Genomic DNA, 21,502 nt, shown 5'->3' with positions numbered 1-21,502 from the left:
AGTGGATTAATAAAATGTGGCGCGTGGACACCACGGAGTGCTATTCGGCTGTGAGAAACGGCGGTGAGAGGGCACCTCCCGTGTTCTCCTGGCCGGAGCTGGAACCCGTTCCAGTAAGCCAAGTATCCCAAGAATGGACCCAGGAGCACCACGTGCGCGTGCTCACCGGCAAATTGGTAGGAACCCATGGACACCTGAGTGGACGTAGAGGAATCACCTTCATCGGGTGGGGGTCGGGCGGGTGGGGGGAGGGGATGGGCATCCACACCCATTAGGAATGGGGTGGGTGCGCACCGACTGGGGGATGGGCGCACTTGAAGCTCTGACCAGAGGGGGGAGGCGGGGAGAGGGCAATGTACCTGACCTTAACATTGGGACCCCCACCATACGCTGCTAAAGCATGAGAGATAAATGAAGAAGACAACAGGGGGGAGGGGGGCACGGGCAATACATGGAACCCTAACACTTGTACTCCCATAATCTGCTTGAAAAGAGAGAGAAAAGAAAATGCAATAATCGAGGTAAGAGGCATGTTTTTTTTTTTTTTTTTTTTTTGGAGACAGAGTCTCCCTTTGTTGCCCTGGCTAGAGTGAGTGCCATGGCGTCAGCCTAGATCACAGCAACCTCAATCTCCTGGGCTCAAGCAATCCTGCTGCCTCAGCCTCCCAAGTAGCTGGGACTACAGGCATGCGCCACCATGCCCGGCTAATTTTTTTCTATATCTATTAGTTGGCCAATTAATTTCTTTCTATTTATAGTAGAGATGGGGTCTCGCTCTTGCTCAGGCTGGTTTCGAACTCCTGACCTCGAGCAATCCGCCCACCTCGGCCTCCCAGAGTGCTAGGATTACAGGTGTGAGCCAGCACGCCCGGCCAAGAGGCATTTTAAAAAAAAAAAAAATGACTCCGAAAAGAAAAGTAAAAGGAGGCCTGTCGAGCACGTCTGGGTGTGACTGTGCATCCCCCAACATCCGGTGCCACCACCAAAGATTCCTACGTGTAGCCCATAGAACGCCAAAATCAACGGGACGAGTTCTGGTCACAACTCCCTCAAAATGACATCCCGGCCTTCTTCTGCAACTCCCTCCCCTCTCAGACTCTCAAGGTTTCCTCCAGCGTGTCGGTTCCCACAGACCAGACCCTTGGTCTGAGACCCGACAGTCCAGGTGCCACGCCTGCTGCCGCGTGGCGGCGGTGCTGCGGCTTGGGGCAAGAGGAGGCCCCACGGAGCGGGCTGGGGCGCCAGGCACCGCGGGCGGGCGCTGAGGGTGGGGGTGACACCCCCCCCCCCCGACTGCCGCCGCGCTCTCCGAATGGGGACAGAACAAGAGGCAAAAAAAAAGAAGCCTACGGCACCCGGTATTCCCAGGCGGTCTCCCATCCAAGTACTAACCAGGCCCGACCCTGCTTAGCTTCCGAGATCAGACGAGATCGGGCGCGTTCAGGGTGGTGTGGCCGTAGACAGCGGAGGGCGCCCCAGCCCCGCTCAAGAAGCCGAGCGTCTCTGCGCTTCCCCGCGCCTCCTCCCGCCCCAGGCCCCGCGCCGGCGCTGACCCACTCGGGGCCGGGCCGGGCTTGTTGAGTTCGCTGGCCGGGTCCCGAGGTCTCCACGGGACTGGGGTGCGGGGCGTGGTGGGCTCGGCGGGGTGGGGGGCTGTCTTCACACACACACAACACACACACACACACACACACTCACACACACACACACCAGATGCGCCTCCAGCCTCCACGGCTGGACCCGCCAAGGTGGAGACCTCCAGCCGCCCCCCTCTCCTGGCCTCGCCTCCCTCACCTACCCGCCCCCAACCCCAGTGCGCCGCTGCTGACTGCGCATGCGCGGGCGGTCGCCTTTGGCCCCAGGGGCCGCCCTCCAGCACAACCCCTTTCAGCTGCGCCCCCGCCCTGCGTGTGGGCTGCCGCCTATCCGCCCCGGACCAGGGCTGGGGCACAGCGCATAGGGGAGGGGAGCGAGTGTAGGGGCGTCTCTCGGGATGTGTGCCATGGGTGGGGTGTTTTGGGGGGCGCTGGAGAAATCAGTCCCCTCCATCTCCTACCTCTGGAAACCCCCCAAGCCGTTGCAGAACTGCCGGCACCGCTACCGTGGGGGCCGGGACCCTACTCTGTGTCCTCCTGTGGCCCAGTCCAAGGGGCCTGGGCCTGGCCGGGGCCGGATTGGACCCCAACCACCCTGGGGTGTGGACTTGCTAAAACTGGGCGATTAGAGATTTGGTTCCAGCTTCATTGAGGGTCATTTCACTAAGGAAGGCACCGTAAAGACGTTCCTAAGACGTTTGTGAGGGTGGCAACTGAAAGAGAATTTTAAAGCTGACAGAAGAGGCGAGGAAAGGCATAGGAGATTTCCACACCCAGCAAGGAAGCCTTTCCCGAAACGGAAGAAAGAAACGAGCAAACAGAGACACCGGTAGCCCGCCCGGATCAGAGTCTGCTCCTTAGGGCAAGTTCCCTGACCAGATTCACCCGTGGGTCGCGAGCTAGCGGCATTCAGAAGAGCCAGGCCCGCAGCCTACGCAGAAGACACCTGCGCTCGGGTGTCTGTGGCGGCACAATTCACAATTGCAAAGATGTGGAAGCGACCCGAGTGCCCATCGATCCACGAGTGGATTAATAAAATGTGGCGCGTGGACACCACGGAGTGCTATTCGGCTGTGAGAAACGGCGGTGAGAGGGCACCTCCCGTGTTCTCCTGGCCGGAGCTGGAACCCGTTCCAGTAAGCCAAGTATCCCAAGAATGGACACAGGAGCACCACGTGCGCGTGCTCACCGGCAAATTGGTAGGAACCCATGGACACCTGAGTGGACGTAGAGGAATCACCTTCATCGGGTGGGGGTCGGGCGGGTGGGGGGAGGGGATGGGCATCCACACCCATTAGGAATGGGGTGGGTGCGCACCGACTGGGGGATGGGCGCACTTGAAGCTCTGACCAGAGGGGGGAGGCGGGGAGAGGGCAATGTACCTGACCTTAACATTGGGACCCCCACCATACGCTGCTAAAGCATGAGAGATAAATGAAGAAGACAACAGGGGGGAGGGGGGCACGGGCAATACATGGAACCCTAACACTTGTACTCCCATAATCTGCTTGAAAAGAGAGAGAAAAGAAAATGCAATAATCGAGGTAAGAGGCATGTTTTTTTTTTTTTTTTTTTTTTTTGGAGACAGAGTCTCCCTTTGTTGCCCTGGCTAGAGTGAGTGCCATGGCGTCAGCCTAGATCACAGCAACCTCAATCTCCTGGGCTCAAGCAATCCTGCTGCCTCAGCCTCCCAAGTAGCTGGGACTACAGGCATGCGCCACCATGCCCGGCTAATTTTTTTCTATATCTATTAGTTGGCCAATTAATTTCTTTCTATTTATAGTAGAGATGGGGTCTCGCTCTTGCTCAGGCTGGTTTCGAACTCCTGACCTCGAGCAATCCGCCCACCTCGGCCTCCCAGAGTGCTAGGATTACAGGTGTGAGCCAGCACGCCCGGCCAAGAGGCATTTTAAAAAAAAAAAAAATGACTCCGAAAAGAAAAGTAAAAGGAGGCCTGTCGAGCACGTCTGGGTGTGACTGTGCATCCCCCAACATCCGGTGCCACCACCAAAGATTCCTACGTGTAGCCCATAGAACGCCAAAATCAACGGGACGAGTTCTGGTCACAACTCCCTCAAAATGACATCCCGGCCTTCTTCTGCAACTCCCTCCCCTCTCAGACTCTCAAGGTTTCCTCCAGCGTGTCGGTTCCCACAGACCAGACCCTTGGTCTGAGACCCGACAGTCCAGGTGCCACGCCTGCTGCCGCGTGGCGGCGGTGCTGCGGCTTGGGGCAAGAGGAGGCCCCACGGAGCGGGCTGGGGCGCCAGGCACCGCGGGCGGGCGCTGAGGGTGGGGGTGACACCCCCCCCACCCGACTGCCGCCGCGCTCTCCGAATGGGGACAGAACAAGAGGCAAAAAAAAAGAAGCCTACGGCACCCGGTATTCCCAGGCGGTCTCCCATCCAAGTACTAACCAGGCCCGACCCTGCTTAGCTTCCGAGATCAGACGAGATCGGGCGCGTTCAGGGTGGTGTGGCCGTAGACAGCGGAGGGCGCCCCAGCCCCGCTCAAGAAGCCGAGCGTCTCTGCGCTTCCCCGCGCCTCCTCCCGCCCCAGGCCCCGCGCCGGCGCTGACCCACTCGGGGCCGGGCCGGGCTTGTTGAGTTCGCTGGCCGGGTCCCGAGGTCTCCACGGGACTGGGGTGCGGGGCGTGGTGGGCTCGGCGGGGTGGGGGGCTGTCTTCACACACACACAACACACACACACACACACACACTCACACACACACACACCAGATGCGCCTCCAGCCTCCACGGCTGGACCCGCCAAGGTGGAGACCTCCAGCCGCCCCCCTCTCCTGGCCTCGCCTCCCTCACCTACCCGCCCCCAACCCCAGTGCGCCGCTGCTGACTGCGCATGCGCGGGCGGTCGCCTTTGGCCCCAGGGGCCGCCCTCCAGCACAACCCCTTTCAGCTGCGCCCCCGCCCTGCGTGTGGGCTGCCGCCTATCCGCCCCGGACCAGGGCTGGGGCACAGCGCGTAGGGGAGGGGAGCGAGTGTAGGGGCGTCTCTCGGGATGTGTGCCATGGGTGGGGTGTTTTGGGGGGCGCTGGAGAAATCAGTCCCCTCCATCTCCTACCTCTGGAAACCCCCCAAGCCGTTGCAGAACTGCCGGCACCGCTACCGTGGGGGCCGGGACCCTACTCTGTGTCCTCCTGTGGCCCAGTCCAAGGGGCCTGGGCCTGGCCGGGGCCGGATTGGACCCCAACCACCCTGGGGTGTGGACTTGCTAAAACTGGGCGATTAGAGATTTGGTTCCAGCTTCATTGAGGGTCATTTCACTAAGGAAGGCACCGTAAAGACGTTCCTAAGACGTTTGTGAGGGTGGCAACTGAAAGAGAATTTTAAAGCTGACAGAAGAGGCGAGGAAAGGCATAGGAGATTTCCACACCCAGCAAGGAAGCCTTTCCCGAAACGGAAGAAAGAAACGAGCAAACAGAGACACCGGTAGCCCGCCCGGATCAGAGTCTGCTCCTTAGGGCAAGTTCCCTGACCAGATTCACCCGTGGGTCGCGAGCTAGCGGCATTCAGAAGAGCCAGGCCCGCAGCCTACGCAGAAGACACCTGCGCTCGGGTGTCTGTGGCGGCACAATTCACAATTGCAAAGATGTGGAAGCGACCCGAGTGCCCATCGATCCACGAGTGGATTAATAAAATGTGGCGCGTGGACACCACGGAGTGCTATTCGGCTGTGAGAAACGGCGGTGAGAGGGCACCTCCCGTGTTCTCCTGGCCGGAGCTGGAACCCGTTCCAGTAAGCCAAGTATCCCAAGAATGGACACAGGAGCACCACGTGCGCGTGCTCACCGGCAAATTGGTAGGAACCCATGGACACCTGAGTGGACGTAGAGGAATCACCTTCATCGGGTGGGGGTCGGGCGGGTGGGGGGAGGGGATGGGCATCCACACCCATTAGGAATGGGGTGGGTGCGCACCGACTGGGGGATGGGCGCACTTGAAGCTCTGACCAGAGGGGGGAGGCGGGGAGAGGGCAATGTACCTGACCTTAACATTGGGACCCCCACCATACGCTGCTAAAGCATGAGAGATAAATGAAGAAGACAACAGGGGGGAGGGGGGCACGGGCAATACATGGAACCCTAACACTTGTACTCCCATAATCTGCTTGAAAAGAGAGAGAAAAGAAAATGCAATAATCGAGGTAAGAGGCATGTTTTTTTTTTTTTTTTTTTTTTGGAGACAGAGTCTCCCTTTGTTGCCCTGGCTAGAGTGAGTGCCATGGCGTCAGCCTAGATCACAGCAACCTCAATCTCCTGGGCTCAAGCAATCCTGCTGCCTCAGCCTCCCAAGTAGCTGGGACTACAGGCATGCGCCACCATGCCCGGCTAATTTTTTTCTATATCTATTAGTTGGCCAATTAATTTCTTTCTATTTATAGTAGAGATGGGGTCTCGCTCTTGCTCAGGCTGGTTTCGAACTCCTGACCTCGAGCAATCCGCCCACCTCGGCCTCCCAGAGTGCTAGGATTACAGGTGTGAGCCAGCACGCCCGGCCAAGAGGCATTTTAAAAAAAAAAAAAATGACTCCGAAAAGAAAAGTAAAAGGAGGCCTGTCGAGCACGTCTGGGTGTGACTGTGCATCCCCCAACATCCGGTGCCACCACCAAAGATTCCTACGTGTAGCCCATAGAACGCCAAAATCAACGGGACGAGTTCTGGTCACAACTCCCTCAAAATGACATCCCGGCCTTCTTCTGCAACTCCCTCCCCTCTCAGACTCTCAAGGTTTCCTCCAGCGTGTCGGTTCCCACAGACCAGACCCTTGGTCTGAGACCCGACAGTCCAGGTGCCACGCCTGCTGCCGCGTGGCGGCGGTGCTGCGGCTTGGGGCAAGAGGAGGCCCCACGGAGCGGGCTGGGGCGCCAGGCACCGCGGGCGGGCGCTGAGGGTGGGGGTGACACCCCCCCCCCCGACTGCCGCCGCGCTCTCCGAATGGGGACAGAACAAGAGGCAAAAAAAAAGAAGCCTACGGCACCCGGTATTCCCAGGCGGTCTCCCATCCAAGTACTAACCAGGCCCGACCCTGCTTAGCTTCCGAGATCAGACGAGATCGGGCGCGTTCAGGGTGGTGTGGCCGTAGACAGCGGAGGGCGCCCCAGCCCCGCTCAAGAAGCCGAGCGTCTCTGCGCTTCCCCGCGCCTCCTCCCGCCCCAGGCCCCGCGCCGGCGCTGACCCACTCGGGGCCGGGCCGGGCTTGTTGAGTTCGCTGGCCGGGTCCCGAGGTCTCCACGGGACTGGGGTGCGGGGCGTGGTGGGCTCGGCGGGGTGGGGGGCTGTCTTCACACACACACAACACACACACACACACACACACTCACACACACACACACCAGATGCGCCTCCAGCCTCCACGGCTGGACCCGCCAAGGTGGAGACCTCCAGCCGCCCCCCTCTCCTGGCCTCGCCTCCCTCACCTACCCGCCCCCAACCCCAGTGCGCCGCTGCTGACTGCGCATGCGCGGGCGGTCGCCTTTGGCCCCAGGGGCCGCCCTCCAGCACAACCCCTTTCAGCTGCGCCCCCGCCCTGCGTGTGGGCTGCCGCCTATCCGCCCCGGACCAGGGCTGGGGCACAGCGCATAGGGGAGGGGAGCGAGTGTAGGGGCGTCTCTCGGGATGTGTGCCATGGGTGGGGTGTTTTGGGGGGCGCTGGAGAAATCAGTCCCCTCCATCTCCTACCTCTGGAAACCCCCCAAGCCGTTGCAGAACTGCCGGCACCGCTACCGTGGGGGCCGGGACCCTACTCTGTGTCCTCCTGTGGCCCAGTCCAAGGGGCCTGGGCCTGGCCGGGGCCGGATTGGACCCCAACCACCCTGGGGTGTGGACTTGCTAAAACTGGGCGATTAGAGATTTGGTTCCAGCTTCATTGAGGGTCATTTCACTAAGGAAGGCACCGTAAAGACGTTCCTAAGACGTTTGTGAGGGTGGCAACTGAAAGAGAATTTTAAAGCTGACAGAAGAGGCGAGGAAAGGCATAGGAGATTTCCACACCCAGCAAGGAAGCCTTTCCCGAAACGGAAGAAAGAAACGAGCAAACAGAGACACCGGTAGCCCGCCCGGATCAGAGTCTGCTCCTTAGGGCAAGTTCCCTGACCAGATTCACCCGTGGGTCGCGAGCTAGCGGCATTCAGAAGAGCCAGGCCCGCAGCCTACGCAGAAGACACCTGCGCTCGGGTGTCTGTGGCGGCACAATTCACAATTGCAAAGATGTGGAAGCGACCCGAGTGCCCATCGATCCACGAGTGGATTAATAAAATGTGGCGCGTGGACACCACGGAGTGCTATTCGGCTGTGAGAAACGGCGGTGAGAGGGCACCTCCCGTGTTCTCCTGGCCGGAGCTGGAACCCGTTCCAGTAAGCCAAGTATCCCAAGAATGGACACAGGAGCACCACGTGCGCGTGCTCACCGGCAAATTGGTAGGAACCCATGGACACCTGAGTGGACGTAGAGGAATCACCTTCATCGGGTGGGGGTCGGGCGGGTGGGGGGAGGGGATGGGCATCCACACCCATTAGGAATGGGGTGGGTGCGCACCGACTGGGGGATGGGCGCACTTGAAGCTCTGACCAGAGGGGGGAGGCGGGGAGAGGGCAATGTACCTGACCTTAACATTGGGACCCCCACCATACGCTGCTAAAGCATGAGAGATAAATGAAGAAGACAACAGGGGGGAGGGGGGCACGGGCAATACATGGAACCCTAACACTTGTACTCCCATAATCTGCTTGAAAAGAGAGAGAAAAGAAAATGCAATAATCGAGGTAAGAGGCATGTTTTTTTTTTTTTTTTTTTTTTTTTGGAGACAGAGTCTCCCTTTGTTGCCCTGGCTAGAGTGAGTGCCATGGCGTCAGCCTAGATCACAGCAACCTCAATCTCCTGGGCTCAAGCAATCCTGCTGCCTCAGCCTCCCAAGTAGCTGGGACTACAGGCATGCGCCACCATGCCCGGCTAATTTTTTTCTATATCTATTAGTTGGCCAATTAATTTCTTTCTATTTATAGTAGAGATGGGGTCTCGCTCTTGCTCAGGCTGGTTTCGAACTCCTGACCTCGAGCAATCCGCCCACCTCGGCCTCCCAGAGTGCTAGGATTACAGGTGTGAGCCAGCACGCCCGGCCAAGAGGCATTTTAAAAAAAAAAAAAATGACTCCGAAAAGAAAAGTAAAAGGAGGCCTGTCGAGCACGTCTGGGTGTGACTGTGCATCCCCCAACATCCGGTGCCACCACCAAAGATTCCTACGTGTAGCCCATAGAACGCCAAAATCAACGGGACGAGTTCTGGTCACAACTCCCTCAAAATGACATCCCGGCCTTCTTCTGCAACTCCCTCCCCTCTCAGACTCTCAAGGTTTCCTCCAGCGTGTCGGTTCCCACAGACCAGACCCTTGGTCTGAGACCCGACAGTCCAGGTGCCACGCCTGCTGCCGCGTGGCGGCGGTGCTGCGGCTTGGGGCAAGAGGAGGCCCCACGGAGCGGGCTGGGGCGCCAGGCACCGCGGGCGGGCGCTGAGGGTGGGGGTGACACCCCCCCCCCCGACTGCCGCCGCGCTCTCCGAATGGGGACAGAACAAGAGGCAAAAAAAAAGAAGCCTACGGCACCCGGTATTCCCAGGCGGTCTCCCATCCAAGTACTAACCAGGCCCGACCCTGCTTAGCTTCCGAGATCAGACGAGATCGGGCGCGTTCAGGGTGGTGTGGCCGTAGACAGCGGAGGGCGCCCCAGCCCCGCTCAAGAAGCCGAGCGTCTCTGCGCTTCCCCGCGCCTCCTCCCGCCCCAGGCCCCGCGCCGGCGCTGACCCACTCGGGGCCGGGCCGGGCTTGTTGAGTTCGCTGGCCGGGTCCCGAGGTCTCCACGGGACTGGGGTGCGGGGCGTGGTGGGCTCGGCGGGGTGGGGGGCTGTCTTCACACACACACAACACACACACACACACACACACTCACACACACACACACCAGATGCGCCTCCAGCCTCCACGGCTGGACCCGCCAAGGTGGAGACCTCCAGCCGCCCCCCTCTCCTGGCCTCGCCTCCCTCACCTACCCGCCCCCAACCCCAGTGCGCCGCTGCTGACTGCGCATGCGCGGGCGGTCGCCTTTGGCCCCAGGGGCCGCCCTCCAGCACAACCCCTTTCAGCTGCGCCCCCGCCCTGCGTGTGGGCTGCCGCCTATCCGCCCCGGACCAGGGCTGGGGCACAGCGCATAGGGGAGGGGAGCGAGTGTAGGGGCGTCTCTCGGGATGTGTGCCATGGGTGGGGTGTTTTGGGGGGCGCTGGAGAAATCAGTCCCCTCCATCTCCTACCTCTGGAAACCCCCCAAGCCGTTGCAGAACTGCCGGCACCGCTACCGTGGGGGCCGGGACCCTACTCTGTGTCCTCCTGTGGCCCAGTCCAAGGGGCCTGGGCCTGGCCGGGGCCGGATTGGACCCCAACCACCCTGGGGTGTGGACTTGCTAAAACTGGGCGATTAGAGATTTGGTTCCAGCTTCATTGAGGGTCATTTCACTAAGGAAGGCACCGTAAAGACGTTCCTAAGACGTTTGTGAGGGTGGCAACTGAAAGAGAATTTTAAAGCTGACAGAAGAGGCGAGGAAAGGCATAGGAGATTTCCACACCCAGCAAGGAAGCCTTTCCCGAAACGGAAGAAAGAAACGAGCAAACAGAGACACCGGTAGCCCGCCCGGATCAGAGTCTGCTCCTTAGGGCAAGTTCCCTGACCAGATTCACCCGTGGGTCGCGAGCTAGCGGCATTCAGAAGAGCCAGGCCCGCAGCCTACGCAGAAGACACCTGCGCTCGGGTGTCTGTGGCGGCACAATTCACAATTGCAAAGATGTGGAAGCGACCCGAGTGCCCATCGATCCACGAGTGGATTAATAAAATGTGGCGCGTGGACACCACGGAGTGCTATTCGGCTGTGAGAAACGGCGGTGAGAGGGCACCTCCCGTGTTCTCCTGGCCGGAGCTGGAACCCGTTCCAGTAAGCCAAGTATCCCAAGAATGGACACAGGAGCACCACGTGCGCGTGCTCACCGGCAAATTGGTAGGAACCCATGGACACCTGAGTGGACGTAGAGGAATCACCTTCATCGGGTGGGGGTCGGGCGGGTGGGGGGAGGGGATGGGCATCCACACCCATTAGGAATGGGGTGGGTGCGCACCGACTGGGGGATGGGCGCACTTGAAGCTCTGACCAGAGGGGGGAGGCGGGGAGAGGGCAATGTACCTGACCTTAACATTGGGACCCCCACCATACGCTGCTAAAGCATGAGAGATAAATGAAGAAGACAACAGGGGGGAGGGGGGCACGGGCAATACATGGAACCCTAACACTTGTACTCCATAATCTGCTTGAAAAGAGAGAGAAAAGAAAATGCAATAATCGAGGTAAGAGGCATGTTTTTTTTTTTTTTTTTTTTGGAGACAGAGTCTCCCTTTGTTGCCCTGGCTAGAGTGAGTGCCATGGCGTCAGCCTAGATCACAGCAACCTCAATCTCCTGGGCTCAAGCAATCCTGCTGCCTCAGCCTCCCAAGTAGCTGGGACTACAGGCATGCGCCACCATGCCCGGCTAATTTTTTTCTATATCTATTAGTTGGCCAATTAATTTCTTTCTATTTAATAGTAGAGATGGGGTCTCGCTCTTGCTCAGGCTGGTTTCGAACTCCTGACCTCGAGCAATCCGCCCACCTCGGCCTCCCAGAGTGCTAGGATTACAGGTGTGAGCCAGCACGCCCGGCCAAGAGGCATTTTAAAAAAAAAAAAAAATGACTCCGAAAAGAAAAGTAAAAGGAGGCCTGTCGAGCACGTCTGGGTGTGACTGTGCATCCCCCAACATCCGTTGCCACCACCAAAGATTCCTACGTGTAGCCCATAGAACGCCAAAATCAACGGGACGAGTTCTGGTCACAACTCCCTCAAAATGACATCCCGGCCTTCTTCTGCAACTCCCTCCCCTCTCAGACTCTCAAGGTTTCCTCCAGCGTGTCGGTTCCCACAGACCAGACCCTGGTCTGAGACCCGACAGTCCAGGTGCCACGCCTGCTGCCGCGTGGCGGCGGTGCTGCGGCTTGGGGCAAGAGGAGGCCCCACGGAGCGGGCTGGGGCGCCAGGCACCGCGGGCGGGCTGAGGGTGGGGGTGACACCCCCCCCCCCCGACTGCCGCCGCGCTCTCCGAATGGGGACAGAACAAGAGGCAAAAAAAAAGAAGCCTACGGCACCCGGTATTCCCAGGCGGTCTCCCATCCAAGTACTAACCAGGCCCGACCCTGCTTAGCTTCCGAGATCAGACGAGATCGGGCGCGTTCAGGGTGGTGTGGCCGTAGACAGCGGAGGGCGCCCCAGCCCCGCTCAAGAAGCCGAGCGTCTCTGCGCTTCCCCGCGCCTCCTCCCGCCCCAGGCCCCGCGCCGGCGCTGACCACTCGGGGCCGGGCCGGGCTTGTTGAGTTCGCTGGCCGGGTCCCGAGGTCCTCCACGGGACTGGGGTGCGGGGCGTGGTGGGCTCGGCGGGGTGGGGGGCTGTCTTCACACACACACAACACACACACACACACACACACACACACACACACACACCAGATGCGCCTCCAGCCTCCACGCTGGACCCGCCAAGGTGGAGACCTCCAGCCGCCCCCCTCTCCTGGCCTCGCCTCCCTCACCTACCCGCCCCCAACCCCAGTGCGCCGCTGCTGACTGCGCATGCGCGGGCGGTCGCCTTTGGCCCCAGGGGCCGCCCTCCAGCACAACCCCTTTCAGCTGCGCCCCGCCCTGCGTGTGGGCTGCCGCCTATCCGCCCCGGACCAGGGCTGGGGCACAGCGCATAGGGGAGGGGAGCGAGTGTAGGGGCGTCTCTCGGGATGTGTGCCATGGGTGGGGTGTTTTGGGGGGCGCTGGAGAAATCAGTCCCCTCCATCTCCTACCTCTGGAAACCCCCCAAGCCGTTGCAGAACTGCCGGCACCGCTACCGTGGGGGCCGGGACCCTACTCTGTGTCCTCCTGTGGCCCAGTCCAAGGGGCCTGGGCCTGGCCGGGGCCGGATTGGACCCCAACCACCCTGGGGTGTGGACTTGCTAAAACTGGGCGATTAGAGATTTGGTTCCAGCTTCATTGAGGGTCATTTCACTAAGGAAGGCACCGTAAAGACGTTCCTAAGACGTTTGTGAGGGTGGCAACTGAAAGAGAATTTTAAAGCTGACAGAAGAGGCGAGGAAAGGCATAGGAGATTTCCACACCCAGCAAGGAAGCCTTTCCCGAAACGGAAGAAAGAAACGAGCAAACAGAGACACCGGTAGCCCGCCCGGATCAGAGTCTGCTCCTTAGGGCAAGTTCCCTGACCAGATTCACCCGTGGGTCGCGAGCTAGCGGCATTCAGAAGAGCCAGGCCCGCAGCCTACGCAGAAGACACCTGCGCTCGGGTGTCTGTGGCGGCACAATTCACAATTGCAAAGATGTGGAAGCGACCCGAGTGCCCATCGATCCACGAGTGGATTAATAAAATGTGGCGCGTGGACACCACGGAGTGCTATTCGGCTGTGAGAAACGGCGGTGAGAGGGCACCTCCCGTGTTCTCCTGGCCGGAGCTGGAACCCGTTCCAGTAAGCCAAGTATCCCAAGAATGGACACAGGAGCACCACGTGCGCGTGCTCACCGGCAAATTGGTAGGAACCCATGGACACCTGAGTGGACGTAGAGGAATCACCTTCATCGGGTGGGGGTCGGGCGGGTGGGGGGAGGGGATGGGCATCCACACCCATTAGGAATGGGGTGGGTGCGCACCGACTGGGGGATGGGCGCACTTGAAGCTCTGACCAGAGGGGGGAGGCGGGGAGAGGGCAATGTACCTGACCTTAACATTGGGACCCCCACCATACGCTGCTAAAGCATGAGAGATAAATGAAGAAGACAACAGGGGGGAGGGGGGCACGGGCAATACATGGAACCCTAACACTTGTACTCCCATAATCTGCTTGAAAAGAGAGAGAAAAGAAAATGCAATAATCGAGGTAAGAGGCATGTTTTTTTTTTTTTTTTTTTTTTGGAGACAGAGTCTCCCTTTGTTGCCCTGGCTAGAGTGAGTGCCATGGCGTCAGCCTAGATCACAGCAACCTCAATCTCCTGGGCTCAAGCAATCCTGCTGCCTCAGCCTCCCAAGTAGCTGGGACTACAGGCATGCGCCACCATGCCCGGCTAATTTTTTTCTATATCTATTAGTTGGCCAATTAATTTCTTTCTATTTATAGTAGAGATGGGGTCTCGCTCTTGCTCAGGCTGGTTTCGAACTCCTGACCTCGAGCAATCCGCCCACCTCGGCCTCCCAGAGTGCTAGGATTACAGGTGTGAGCCAGCACGCCCGGCCAAGAGGCATTTTAAAAAAAAAAAAAATGACTCCGAAAAGAAAAAAAAGTAAAAGGAGGCCTGTCGAGCACGTCTGGGTGTGACTGTGCATCCCCCAACATCCGGTGCCACCACCAAAGATTCCTACGTGTAGCCCATAGAACGCCAAAATCAACGGGACGAGTTCTGGTCACAACTCCCTCAAAATGACATCCCGGCCTTCTTCTGCAACTCCCTCCCCTCTCAGACTCTCAAGGTTTCCTCCAGCGTGTCGGTTCCCACAGACCAGACCCTTGGTCTGAGACCCGACAGTCCAGGTGCCACGCCTGCTGCCGCGTGGCGGCGGTGCTGCGGCTTGGGGCAAGAGGAGGCCCCACGGAGCGGGCTGGGGCGCCAGGCACCGCGGGCGGGCGCTGAGGGTGGGGGTGACACCCCCCCCCCCCCCGAATGCCGCCGCGCTCTCCGAATGGGGACAGAACAAGAGGCAAAAAAAAAGAAGCCTACGGCACCCGGTATTCCCAGGCGGTCTCCCATCCAAGTACTAACCAGGCCCGACCCTGCTTAGCTTCCGAGATCAGACGAGATCGGGCGCGTTCAGGGTGGTGTGGCCGTAGACAGCGGAGGGCGCCCCAGCCCCGCTCAAGAAGCCGAGCGTCTCTGCGCTTCCCCGCGCCTCCTCCCGCCCCAGGCCCCGCGCCGGCGCTGACCCACTCGGGGCCGGGCCGGGCTTGTTGAGTTCGCTGGCCGGGTCCCGAGGTCTCCACGGGACTGGGGTGCGGGGCGTGGTGGGCTCGGCGGGGTGGGGGGCTGTCTTCACACACACACAACACACACACACACACACACACTCACACACACACACACCAGATGCGCCTCCAGCCTCCACGGCTGGACCCGCCAAGGTGGAGACCTCCAGCCGCCCCCCTCTCCTGGCCTCGCCTCCCTCACCTACCCGCCCCCAACCCCAGTGCGCCGCTGCTGACTGCGCATGCGCGGGCGGTCGCCTTTGGCCCCAGGGGCCGCCCTCCAGCACAACCCCTTTCAGCTGCGCCCCCGCCCTGCGTGTGGGCTGCCGCCTATCCGCCCCGGACCAGGGCTGGGGCACAGCGCATAGGGGAGGGGAGCGAGTGTAGGGGCGTCTCTCGGGATGTGTGCCATGGGTGGGGTGTTTTGGGGGGCGCTGGAGAAATCAGTCCCCTCCATCTCCTACCTCTGGAAACCCCCCAAGCCGTTGCAGAACTGCCGGCACCGCTACCGTGGGGGCCGGGACCCTACTCTGTGTCCTCCTGTGGCCCAGTCCAAGGGGCCTGGGCCTGGCCGGGGCCGGATTGGACCCCAACCACCCTGGGGTGTGGACTTGCTAAAACTGGGCGATTAGAGATTTGGTTCCAGCTTCATTGAGGGTCATTTCACTAAGGAAGGCACCGTAAAGACGTTCCTAAGACGTTTGTGAGGGTGGCAACTGAAAGAGAATTTTAAAGCTGACAGAAGAGGCGAGGAAAGGCATAGGAGATTTCCACACCCAGCAAGGAAGCCTTTCCCGAAACGGAAGAAAGAAACGAGCAAACAGAGACACCGGTAGCCCGCCCGGATCAGAGTCTGCTCCTTAGGGCAAGTTCCCTGACCAGATTCACCCGTGGGTCGCGAGCTAGCGGCATTCAGAAGAGCCAGGCCCGCAGCCTACGCAGAAGACACCTGCGCTCGGGTGTCTGTGGCGGCACAATTCACAATTGCAAAGATGTGGAAGCGACCCGAGTGCCCATCGATCCACGAGTGGATTAATAAAATGTGGCGCGTGGACACCACGGAGTGCTATTCGGCTGTGAGAAACGGCGGTGAGAGGGCACCTCCCGTGTTCTCCTGGCCGGAGCTGGAACCCGTTCCAGTAAGCCAAGTATCCCAAGAATGGACACAGGAGCACCACGTGCGCGTGCTCACCGGCAAATTGGTAGGAACCCATGGACACCTGAGTGGACGTAGAGGAATCACCTTCATCGGGTGGGGGTCGGGCGGGTGGGGGGAGGGGATGGGCATCCACACCCATTAGGAATGGGGTGGGTGCGCACCGACTGGGGGATGGGCGCACTTGAAGCTCTGACCAGAGGGGGGAGGCGGGGAGAGGGCAATGTACCTGACCTTAACATTGGGACCCCCACCATACGCTGCTAAAGCATGAGAGATAAATGAAGAAGACAACAGGGGGGAGGGGGGCACGGGCAATACATGGAACCCTAACACTTGTACTCCCATAATCTGCTTGAAAAGAGAGAGAAAAGAAAATGCAATAATCGAGGTAAGAGGCATGTTTTTTTTTTTTTTTTTTTTTTTGGAGACAGAGTCTCCCTTTGTTGCCCTGGCTAGAGTGAGTGCCATGGCGTCAGCCTAGATCACAGCAACCTCAATCTCCTGGGCTCAAGCAATCCTGCTGCCTCAGCCTCCCAAGTAGCTGGGACTACAGGCATGCGCCACCATGCCCGGCTAATTTTTTTCTATATCTATTAGTTGGCCAATTAATTTCTTTCTATTTATAGTAGAGATGGGGTCTCGCTCTTGCTCAGGCTGGTTTCGAACTCCTGACCTCGAGCAATCCGCCCACCTCGGCCTCCCAGAGTGCTAGGATTACAGGTGTGAGCCAGCACGCCCGGCCAAGAGGCATTTAAAAAAAAAAAAAAATGACTCCGAAAAGAAAAGTAAAAGGAGGCCTGTCGAGCACGTCTGGGTGTGACTGTGCATCCCCCAACATCCGGTGCCACCACCAAAGATTCCTACGTGTAGCCCATAGAACGCCAAAATCAACGGGACGAGTTCTGGTCACAACTCCCTCAAAATGACATCCCGGCCTTCTTCTGCAACTCCCTCCCCTCTCAGACTCTCAAGGTTTCCTCCAGCGTGTCGGTTCCCACAGACCAGACCCTTGGTCTGAGACCCGACAGTCCAGGTGCCACGCCTGCTGCCGCGTGGCGGCGGTGCTGCGGCTTGGGGCAAGAGGAGGCCCCACGGAGCGGGCTGGGGCGCCAGGCACCGCGGCGGGCGCTGAGGGTGGGGGTGACACCCCCCCCCCCGACTGCCGCCGCGCTCTCCGAATGGGGACAGAACAAGAGGCAAAAAAAAAAAAAGCCTACGGCACCCGGTATTCCCAGGCGGTCTCCCATCCAAGTACTAACCAGGCCCGACCCTGCTTAGCTTCCGAGATCAGACGAGATCGGGCGCGTTCAGGGTGGTGTGGCCGTAGACAGCGGAGGGCGCCCCAGCCCCGCTCAAGAAGCCGAGCGTCTCTGCGCTTCCCCGCGCCTCCTCCCGCCCCAGGCCCCGCGCCGGCGCTGACCCACTCGGGGCCGGGCCGGGCTTGTTGAGTTCGCTGGCCGGGTCCCGAGGTCTCCACGGGACTGGGGTGCGGGGCGTGGTGGGCTCGGCGGGGTGGGGGGCTGTCTTCACACACACACAACACACACACACACACACACACTCACACACACACACACCAGATGCGCCTCCAGCCTCCACGGCTGGACCCGCCAAGGTGGAGACCTCCAGCCGCCCCCCTCTCCTGGCCTCGCCTCCCTCACCTACCCGCCCCCAACCCCAGTGCGCCGCTGCTGACTGCGCATGCGCGGGCGGTCGCCTTTGGCCCCAGGGGCCGCCCTCCAGCACAACCCCTTTCAGCTGCGCCCCCGCCCTGCGTGTGGGCTGCCACCTATCCGCCCCGGACCAGGGCTGGGGCACAGCGCGTAGGGGAGGGGAGCGAGTGTAGGGGCGTCTCTCGGGATGTGTGCCATGGGTGGGGTGTTTTGGGGGGCGCTGGAGAAATCAGTCCCCTCCATCTCCTACCTCTGGAAACCCCCCAAGCCGTTGCAGAACTGCCGGCACCGCTACCGTGGGGGCCGGGACCCTACTCTGTGTCCTCCTGTGGCCCAGTCCAAGGGGCCTGGGCCTGGCCGGGGCCGGATTGGACCCCAACCACCCTGGGGTGTGGACTTGCTAAAACTGGGCGATTAGAGATTTGGTTCCAGCTTCATTGAGGGTCATTTCACTAAGGAAGGCACCGTAAAGACGTTCCTAAGACGTTTGTGAGGGTGGCAACTGAAAGAGAATTTTAAAGCTGACAGAAGAGGCGAGGAAAGGCATAGGAGATTTCCACACCCAGCAAGGAAGCCTTTCCCGAAACGGAAGAAAGAAACGAGCAAACAGAGACACCGGTAGCCCGCCCGGATCAGAGTCTGCTCCTTAGGGCAAGTTCCCTGACCAGATTCACCCGTGGGTCGCGAGCTAGCGGCATTCAGAAGAGCCAGGCCCGCAGCCTACGCAGAAGACACCTGCGCTCGGGTGTCTGTGGCGGCACAATTCACAATTGCAAAGATGTGGAAGCGACCCGAGTGCCCATCGATCCACGAGTGGATTAATAAAATGTGGCGCGTGGACACCACGGAGTGCTATTCGGCTGTGAGAAACGGCGGTGAGAGGGCACCTCCCGTGTTCTCCTGGCCGGAGCTGGAACCCGTTCCAGTAAGCCAAGTATCCCAAGAATGGACACAGGAGCACCACGTGCGCGTGCTCACCGGCAAATTGGTAGGAACCCATGGACACCTGAGTGGACGTAGAGGAATCACCTTCATCGGGTGGGGGTCGGGCGGGTGGGGGGAGGGGATGGGCATCCACACCCATTAGGAATGGGGTGGGTGCGCACCGACTGGGGGATGGGCGCACTTGAAGCTCTGACCAGAGGGGGGAGGCGGGGAGAGGGCAATGTACCTGACCTTAACATTGGGACCCCCACCATACGCTGCTAAAGCATGAGAGATAAATGAAGAAGACAACAGGGGGGAGGGGGGCACGGGCAATACATGGAACCCTAACACTTGTACTCCCATAATCTGCTTGAAAAGAGAGAGAAAAGAAAATGCAATAATCGAGGTAAGAGGCATGTTTTTTTTTTTTTTTTTTTTTTTTGGAGACAGAGTCTCCCTTTGTTGCCCTGGCTAGAGTGAGTGCCATGGCGTCAGCCTAGATCACAGCAACCTCAATCTCCTGGGCTCAAGCAATCCTGCTGCCTCAGCCTCCCAAGTAGCTGGGACTACAGGCATGCGCCACCATGCCCGGCTAATTTTTTTCTATATCTATTAGTTGGCCAATTAATTTCTTTCTATTTATAGTAGAGATGGGGTCTCGCTCTTGCTCAGGCTGGTTTCGAACTCCTGACCTCGAGCAATCCGCCCACCTCGGCCTCCCAGAGTGCTAGGATTACAGGTGTGAGCCAGCACGCCCGGCCAAGAGGCATTTAAAAAAAAAAAAAAATGACTCCGAAAAGAAAAGTAAAAGGAGGCCTGTCGAGCACGTCTGGGTGTGACTGTGCATCCCCCAACATCCGGTGCCACCACCAAAGATTCCTACGTGTAGCCCATAGAACGCCAAAATCAACGGGACGAGTTCTGGTCACAACTCCCTCAAAATGACATCCCGGCCTTCTTCTGCAACTCCCTCCCCTCTCAGACTCTCAAGGTTTCCTCCAGCGTGTCGGTTCCCACAGACCAGACCCTTGGTCTGAGACCCGACAGTCCAGGTGCCACGCCTGCTGCCGCGTGGCGGCGGTGCTGCGGCTTGGGGCAAGAGGAGGCCCCACGGAGCGGGCTGGGGCGCCAGGCACCGCGGCGGGCGCTGAGGGTGGGGGTGACACCCCCCCCCCCCCGACTGCCGCCGCGCTCTCCGAATGGGGACAGAACAAGAGGCAAAAAAAAAAAAGCCTACGGCACCCGGTATTCCCAGGCGGTCTCCCATCCAAGTACTAACCAGGCCCGACCCTGCTTAGCTTCCGAGATCAGACGAGATCGGGCGCGTTCAGGGTGGTGTGGCCGTAGACAGCGGAGGGCGCCCCAGCCCCGCTCAAGAAGCCGAGCGTCTCTGCGCTTCCCCGCGCCTCCTCCCGCCCCAGGCCCCGCGCCGGCGCTGACCCACTCGGGGCCGGGCCGGGCTTGTTGAGTTCGCTGGCCGGGTCCCGAGGTCTCCACGGGACTGGGGTGCGGGGCGTGGTGGGCTCGGCGGGGTGGGGGGCTGTCTTCACACACACACAACACACACACACACACACACACACTCACACACACACACACCAGATGCGCCTCCAGCCTCCACGGCTGGACCCGCCAAGGTGGAGACCTCCAGCCGCCCCCCTCTCCTGGCCTCGCCTCCCTCACCTACCCGCCCCCAACCCCAGTGCGCCGCTGCTGACTGCGCATGCGCGGGCGGTCGCCTTTGGCCCCAGGGGCCGCCCTCCAGCACAACCCCTTTCAGCTGCGCCCCCGCCCTGCGTGTGGGCTGCCGCCTATCCGCCCCGGACCAGGGCTGGGGCACAGCGCATAGGGGAGGGGAGCGAGTGTAGGGGCGTCTCTCGGGATGTGTGCCATGGGTGGGGTGTTTTGGGGGGCGCTGGAGAAATCAGTCCCCTCCATCTCCTACCTCTGGAAACCCCCCAAGCCGTTGCAGAACTGCCGGCACCGCTACCGTGGGGGCCGGGACCCTACTCTGTGTCCTCCTGTGGCCCAGTCCAAGGGGCCTGGGCCTGGCCGGGGCCGGATTGGACCCCAACCACCCTGGGGTGTGGACTTGCTAAAACTGGGCGATTAGAGATTTGGTTCCAGCTTCATTGAGGGTCATTTCACTAAGGAAGGCACCGTAAAGACGTTCCTAAGACGTTTGTGAGGGTGGCAACTGAAAGAGAATTTTAAAGCTGACAGAAGAGGCGAGGAAAGGCATAGGAGATTTCCACACCCAGCAAGGAAGCCTTTCCCGAAACGGAAGAAAGAAACGAGCAAACAGAGACACCGGTAGCCCGCCCGGATCAGAGTCTGCTCCTTAGGGCAAGTTCCCTGACCAGATTCACCCGTGGGTCGCGAGCTAGCGGCATTCAGAAGAGCCAGGCCCGCAGCCTACGCAGAAGACACCTGCGCTCGGGTGTCTGTGGCGGCACAATTCACAATTGCAAAGATGTGGAAGCGACCCGAGTGCCCATCGATCCACGAGTGGATTAATAAAATGTGGCGCGTGGACACCACGGAGTGCTATTCGGCTGTGAGAAACGGCGGTGAGAGGGCACCTCCCGTGTTCTCCTGGCCGGAGCTGGAACCCGTTCCAGTAAGCCAAGTATCCCAAGAATGGACCCAGGAGCACCACGTGCGCGTGCTCACCGGCAAATTGGTAGGAACCCATGGACACCTGAGTGGACGTAGAGGAATCACCTTCATCGGGTGGGGGTCGGGCGGGTGGGGGGAGGGGATGGGCATCCACACCCATTAGGAATGGGGTGGGTGCGCACCGACTGGGGGATGGGCGCACTTGAAGCTCTGACCAGAGGGGGGAGGCGGGGAGAGGGCAATGTACCTGACCTTAACATTGGGACCCCCACCATACGCTGCTAAAGCATGAGAGATAAATGAAGAAGACAACAGGGGGGAGGGGGGCACGGGCAATACATGGAACCCTAACACTTGTACTCCCATAATCTGCTTGAAAAGAGAGAGAAAAGAAAATGCAATAATCGAGGTAAGAGGCATGTTTTTTTTTTTTTTTTTT

At 59.9% G+C, this 21,502-nt stretch overlaps 8 non-coding genes across 8 annotated transcripts; all 8 read right to left on the bottom strand.

The window, feature by feature from the left end:
• Positions 1-1,343: 1,343 nt before the first annotated feature.
• LOC142868226 (5S ribosomal RNA) lies at positions 1,344-1,462 on the bottom strand. The gene has a single exon (XR_012917311.1). It is a non-coding gene; the product is annotated as a 5S ribosomal RNA (ribosomal RNA).
• A 2,501-nt stretch (positions 1,463-3,963) lies between these two features.
• LOC142868225 (5S ribosomal RNA) lies at positions 3,964-4,082 on the bottom strand. Its single transcript, XR_012917310.1, has one exon. It is a non-coding gene; the product is annotated as a 5S ribosomal RNA (ribosomal RNA).
• Positions 4,083-6,580: 2,498 nt separating this feature from the next.
• On the bottom strand, positions 6,581-6,699 carry LOC142868224 (5S ribosomal RNA). The gene has a single exon (XR_012917309.1). It is a non-coding gene; the product is annotated as a 5S ribosomal RNA (ribosomal RNA).
• Positions 6,700-9,200: 2,501 nt separating this feature from the next.
• On the bottom strand, positions 9,201-9,319 carry LOC142868223 (5S ribosomal RNA). The gene has a single exon (XR_012917308.1). It is a non-coding gene; the product is annotated as a 5S ribosomal RNA (ribosomal RNA).
• Positions 9,320-11,814: 2,495 nt separating this feature from the next.
• Positions 11,815-11,933, bottom strand: LOC142868222 (5S ribosomal RNA). Its single transcript, XR_012917307.1, has one exon. It is a non-coding gene; the product is annotated as a 5S ribosomal RNA (ribosomal RNA).
• Positions 11,934-14,436: 2,503 nt separating this feature from the next.
• Positions 14,437-14,555, bottom strand: LOC142868220 (5S ribosomal RNA). Its single transcript, XR_012917305.1, has one exon. It is a non-coding gene; the product is annotated as a 5S ribosomal RNA (ribosomal RNA).
• Positions 14,556-17,054: 2,499 nt separating this feature from the next.
• LOC142868219 (5S ribosomal RNA) lies at positions 17,055-17,173 on the bottom strand. Its single transcript, XR_012917304.1, has one exon. It is a non-coding gene; the product is annotated as a 5S ribosomal RNA (ribosomal RNA).
• A 2,501-nt stretch (positions 17,174-19,674) lies between these two features.
• On the bottom strand, positions 19,675-19,793 carry LOC142868218 (5S ribosomal RNA). The gene has a single exon (XR_012917303.1). It is a non-coding gene; the product is annotated as a 5S ribosomal RNA (ribosomal RNA).
• Positions 19,794-21,502: the final 1,709 nt, after the last annotated feature.

Source organism: Microcebus murinus, unplaced genomic scaffold (genome assembly GCF_040939455.1).
Source record: "Microcebus murinus isolate Inina unplaced genomic scaffold, M.murinus_Inina_mat1.0 scaf028_hap2_Mmur4.0, whole genome shotgun sequence".
In the NCBI taxonomy this organism is placed as follows: Eukaryota; Metazoa; Chordata; class Mammalia; order Primates; family Cheirogaleidae; genus Microcebus; species Microcebus murinus.
The sequence above is the reverse complement of the archived record's forward strand: the minus strand, read 5'-3'. Positions and strand labels throughout refer to the sequence as shown.